Here is a 5,992-nt window from a genome sequence, read left to right as displayed (position 1 = left end):
CTCTAATTGACAAGGAATAGACTATTATTATAAATGGAAAACCTTGGTTATTACCTATCAAATAAAAGTTGGATAAAATACCACATAGTATTAACTGGAAGATTTTATTTAACTAATAAAAGGCAGCAAGGGTAGGATAGAGTTATTTTTCCAGATTATGTCATGGGCATTATCTATGACACATGCATTAGAGTTCTCTATAGATAAAAAGAGTATAGTCCAGGGAAGGAATAGAGCAAACTAAACATCACAGGGTAGTTAATAATTGGTGTGTGTGTGTGTGTGTGTGTGTGTCTTTGTGTTACAATCAAAAACATAGATATATAGAGCAAAATTAAAAAATAATCCACATATATATTTCAGAAGTAAAATATTAATTAAATAACAAAATTATGAGCATAATATAAATTATAAAACAATAAAATTAGAAATGCCTAAGCAAAGGAATTATTAGATGTGAAATATTATGAATAACTATAGAAACATATTTGTCTCCTGCTTTTAGAGATTAAGAACAATATTTAAAAATCTATAATTCTTTGTACTTTCTCTGTATGATAGGTGAAGGACAGATCTGACTTCAATTGTTCCTTGAACTTTACAGTGGCAAGGGAGAACAATTTTGTTAAGGAAAATAAAAATATAAGGTTAAAATATAAAAGTATGGAAAGCTGAAATTACTCAATCTGAAATAAAGTAAGGTGAATGGGTCCCCAAAATCTATGAGTATGTATAAAAGAGTTTGTACACACACACACACACACACACACACACACACACACGTATATATATATATATATACATATATATATGTATATATATATAGATATAGATATATATATATATAGAGACAGACAGACAGACAGACAGACAGACAGACAGAGACAGAGAGACAGAGAGATGTGAAATTGAAGTAAAAGTGTGGAGAACTGATAACTTGCAAGCATTAAAGTTGTGATAGACTATAAACGTACAATATATGGTATCCTGACAGAGAGAAGCCATGCTTCATAGTAAGAGGAACATTACGTCATAGAGAAGGTAGATTGGAAGGAAATTGAAATGATTTTAAATGTCAAAACAACATTGTGCAACCTGAAAGTATAAAAAACAAAAGTTAAGAAAATTTAAGGATTTTAAAAAATCAAAGTACTTAAAGGCTAGATTTCAGAAATTTATCAAAAACTATAAGAAGTATATATGCTTTAAAAATACAATGATTAATTTTAAAAAATAATCACATTATTTCTTTAATAATTATTAATTAAATGCTTTATAAAGTTAGGTAAAATATATCTAAGAATTTTTGAAATGTAAGTTATATACAATTTATTAAGAAATGGGTAGTACTCCATTTTGTAAATGCACCATATTTTCTGTATCCATTCTTCTTTTGTGGGACATCTGCGTTGTTTCCAAGGAACTGTAGGAGCTAAAGGGGATTGCAACCCAACAGGAAGAACAATATCAGCTAAATGGACTACCCAGAGCTTCCAGGGACTAAATCACCAACCAAAGAGTATATATACATGGAAGTATCCATGGATTCGCTACCTATTTAGCAGATGACTGCCTTATCTGTCATCAATAGGAGGGGAGGCCCTTGATCCTGTGGAGGCTTGATGCCCCAGTGTAGGGGGGATGCTAGAGTGGTGAGGCCAGAGTGGGTGAATGGTTGGAGGAACACCCTCATAGAGGCAGACAGGAGAGGATATGGGATGGGGGTTTGTGGAGGGGAAACCAGGTAGGGAGATATCATTTGAAATGTAAACTAATAAAATGATTTAAAAAATGAAATGGGTAATATATTTGACTGTAAAGTAAGAGTTTAAAAATTACTATATTGCTAACTGATAATTAATACTAAACTGTACGCTTTTGAAAAAAATAAACTTAGACAAAAGGTAATGAGAAGCATATCACTCTGTAAGTACACACAGTATTTTCATGTTATTCTCATCTGTAATTAATTGTATCAGAGAATACAAGAAATAATCTTGAGAAATAAGTATGTTTGTGAAGATAAAGATCATAAAGTGCTCCATATCAAAGATAGGAGACAAAGGACAAAGATATTATAAGAAAATTATAGCACTCAATATTTAAAGTAGAAAAGAGGAAAGGCTAAAAATTAATTTTACCAAGACAGGATAGGCTAAACAAACAGACAGAGAAATTGGTGTTAATAAAAGCAGAAACCGGTTATGCAAGCAAAAAAAAAAAAAAAAAAAAAGCAAAAGGATTCTCTGCCCACCTGAAATACTGAAATACTAATAAAATTAAAACTAAAATGAATACACTTTGGTTCCTGTGGTTCTGGAAGTAATTTTAAAGTTTACTCTAATTACTTATCCTGGCCACAGGTAGCTTGTGTTTAATGCCTTGCTTGTTCTTTGTGTTTATTGTATTGCTTGTCCCTTGACTATTTGCATCTACTGTATTGTTAGACCTTCAACTTAGATCTGACCTTAATACATGCATATAATTAAAATGGTATAAAAGCAAAAAGGAGGAGAAGGGATGGGATAAAGGGTTCTGGGAAGGAGAAATGGGGAAAGGGGATGACATCTGAATTGTAAATAAATAAATTATCCAATAAAAAAGAAACTCTTTTTTTTGCAGCAGATGAAGACTACTACAGAGATCCACAGCTGGTTAAAATGCAGAAAATGAGGGATCATTAAGTGCCCAGCTGTGGTCAACTATATATTTTCAGCGCAGATCCTACACATAAATCTCAGGGATCATCATAGAAGAGAGAATGAAAGGTTTCTTCCAAAGGGGTGCTAAAAACTGTAAATAATGTAAGTGATGAGCAGGTCATTGTTTCTACCATTTTAATAATGCATTTCTGTTTATTCAGATCAGGTTTTTACTAATGTCTTTTCTGGTTCTGTGTGTTTGCTCATGCCTTAATAGATACAAGTATAATACCAATTCACACACAGCTGCTAATTGTAACTCTTCAAATCAGTGAACCTGCATTACATTTTTGTTAAGTATCTAGAAAAAAAAGGAACTGAATGAAAGTTGATTTCTCAACCAAACTTTTAGTAATTTCATGCAAAATTAGTACATTTAGAAAATGTCTGTAAAGGTGTTTATCTTTAAATTATACAAAACCACATTGATTTTTAACGTATTTTTTTGATGTTCAAATTACCATTGCACCCCTCTCCTTTTCTGTAAGGCTGAATCTATAGTACCTGATTCAGAATCACATTTTATTTTACCTTTCTTATCTTGAATAAAACTTACTTCTAAACCTGAAGGTGTAAGACAAAGATGTATTTCTTGATGTTTCCTTGGTGCAGATCTTAGGCGTGGACTGGATTGGTTGGACTAAGCTTTGCAGCAGATAGCCATTAATGTGTTCACTTTGTGATAGTCAGGTGAAGGCTCTAAACGTGGGGGTAGACCCAAATGTCCTAATACATGTCTCCTGTTTCTGTCATCTGTCTAAACACATGAATTATTGTCCTGTACGTGTCTATAGTTTGGTTCTACTTCATATGAAAATGAAAGAAACAGATGAAGAGGGAGGGCAAAAGGAATTCAGGAAAGGCAAAGCAAATGGCAGACAGAGAGTGTGAAGCATTCAACCATTTCATGAACATATTTTATAACTGAGGCTTTGCCATTTTGCCAAGTGTTGGTCACTAAAAATTGTTGATAAGAATTGCTCATACTACAGAAAAGATGACACAAGGACCTGAAGACTTCATGCATCTCTTACAACTTGATTAGAGCTTTGAATACTATTAACTCTGCTTAGTGAAAAAAAATTCAGGGGAAAATAGCATTTGGGTGAATTAATTATCTATTTTCATATATTTCAATGAGAAATCTCCGGGTTAGTCATTATGTTTTTCACAAATTCAACTTTCAATGTTCTCTCCAAGTACATCCAGTACCAAGTTTTCTGTGAAGTGTATGGTAAGGCTTTTGTGATTCCCATGATTCCAATTTTATTTCCTTAGGTACTTTATAAGATGCTGTTTCACTGTTCCCCCAATGCTTCTATACATCCTAGGGTTCATGTTAGTTGACTCTGTTCATCTTCTTCTCCAGTCCATATCCTCTCCAGGTTCCTCAACCCTTCCCCCAACTAATGCCCTTTGACTACAATTTTTTTGTGGACATTAGGCATTTTCTTGTTTTAAGATATTAATGAACATATATGTATATATGAAAGTTACTCTGATTTCAATAACTTCATAGATTATTTGAAGTTGGAAATTGCCATTATTAGAATATTAGTATAGAGTATTCTTAGCATCATATCATATATATTGTACGAATAAATATGGAATAGTTAATTAAATTTTAATTGTATTGTTAAAAATTGGAATACCTTAAAAATTCTAAAGGGTTTACATTGTTACAATTTTCACTATTGATTTTTATTAATTATAAAACAATTGTATTATATACAGTATAGTTTACTATCAATTTAAAGCTTTATGTCTATTTCATAGCATGTAAGAAGAAAACAAGTTTCTAGTAGAGAGTATTTAGCTAACTTTATCCTAAACATAGTTCTTTCTTAAAGTAGCATTGTATTCTTTTTAAAAACACAGACAAAAATACTAAAGGTAATGCAAATAATATAGCTTCACAGCATCATAAACTTGCTCCAGTGAACAGCTGAATGATTGTGTATTGGGGAGTTTGATTGCTGAAAAGAGATACATGGCCAATGATTGCAATGTTAAAAGATTATTAATAGAAGACCCAGGTAGGTCACTGCTAGATACAATAATGGTGTCTATGTACTAATAAAATTTCAATAAAGGAACGAATGTAAAGAATAACAACTCACATGTATCTACAATAAAGCTAAAAATATTAAAATAATTTACAGATCCACAGGGAAGAGGGACAAATCAAATGATAGAGAAGGAAAATTTTAATATGCTTCTCTTGATAATTGGCAAATTAGGCAGAGAAAATCACTAAGAATACAAAAGACCTTAATCATGCAATTAACCAATTTGATCTAGTAGATAAGTGCACAGTACAACCAAGAACAGAGAATTCACCTCAAGCATGAAAAAACACTTACAAAAATTGACCACATACTGTGGTATGAAGCAAAATTTATCATGTTTCAAAGATTTATTGTCATATAGGAAGTACTCTATCTGTATACAATAAGTCAAATTAGTGATCAACTACCATGATCATAAAGATGACCAGAGGATGACATCTTCTTGGGAGAGAGGCTAGGATGTAATATCCTGTAGGTTTATAATGCAAGGATTTCATTGAAACAATAATTAAGAAATATTTGAATATAATGATGTTGATTTAAACAGAGATTTCACAGAAATACCTTCCCCTACACCTGAAAATCCGGAGCAATAACATATATATCTTGTATGACAGTCATAGATGCAAGTCTGAATTAGCATGAGTAGCATGTAACTTGATAGTAAGTGAGAGATCTCATCGCATAACATCAGGTCAGTGTTATAAAGTACTTGAGTTTTGTCCTAAATTGAGAGAAACTGTAGAGAGTTTGAAAAGGAAGGTAATAATGTTGACTTAAATTTTAGTAAGATTTAACTCATGCTTTCACAGGTTCTACTCATTTTGACTCTTCCACAAGGTATATATTAGAAGACAACAGGAGGCATCTTTAGAAAAGTTTATTAATGTGCTGTGGTATAATGTGATCTAGGGAAAGACATCACTCTCATGAGAGTGAATGAATTGTCTATATCTCTCACTGGAACAGCCCTAGGAAAAGTCTGGGAAGCACAGTAGAGCTGACCCTGGTGACAAAGGAACATGAAAGCAGGAGTTTTGACTCTGTCCCTTGCTGGATGCTACAATGAGTGAGCTAGGAGGGCACTACTGGAAAGCTTGCCTTGGTGATGCAAGTACAGGTAAGCTGATAGGATGACCAATGCAGCTATCTTTCAGACCCAGATGTAAGGCTTTGTGTTAGTCTATTCCAGCACCTACCCCTTGTATGGTCTGCTGGAAC

This window comes from Grammomys surdaster, unplaced genomic scaffold (genome assembly GCF_004785775.1).
Source record: "Grammomys surdaster isolate TR1022 unplaced genomic scaffold, NIH_TR_1.0 269, whole genome shotgun sequence".
In the NCBI taxonomy this organism is placed as follows: domain Eukaryota; kingdom Metazoa; phylum Chordata; class Mammalia; order Rodentia; family Muridae; genus Grammomys; species Grammomys surdaster.
This window is presented reverse-complemented; position numbering follows the sequence as displayed.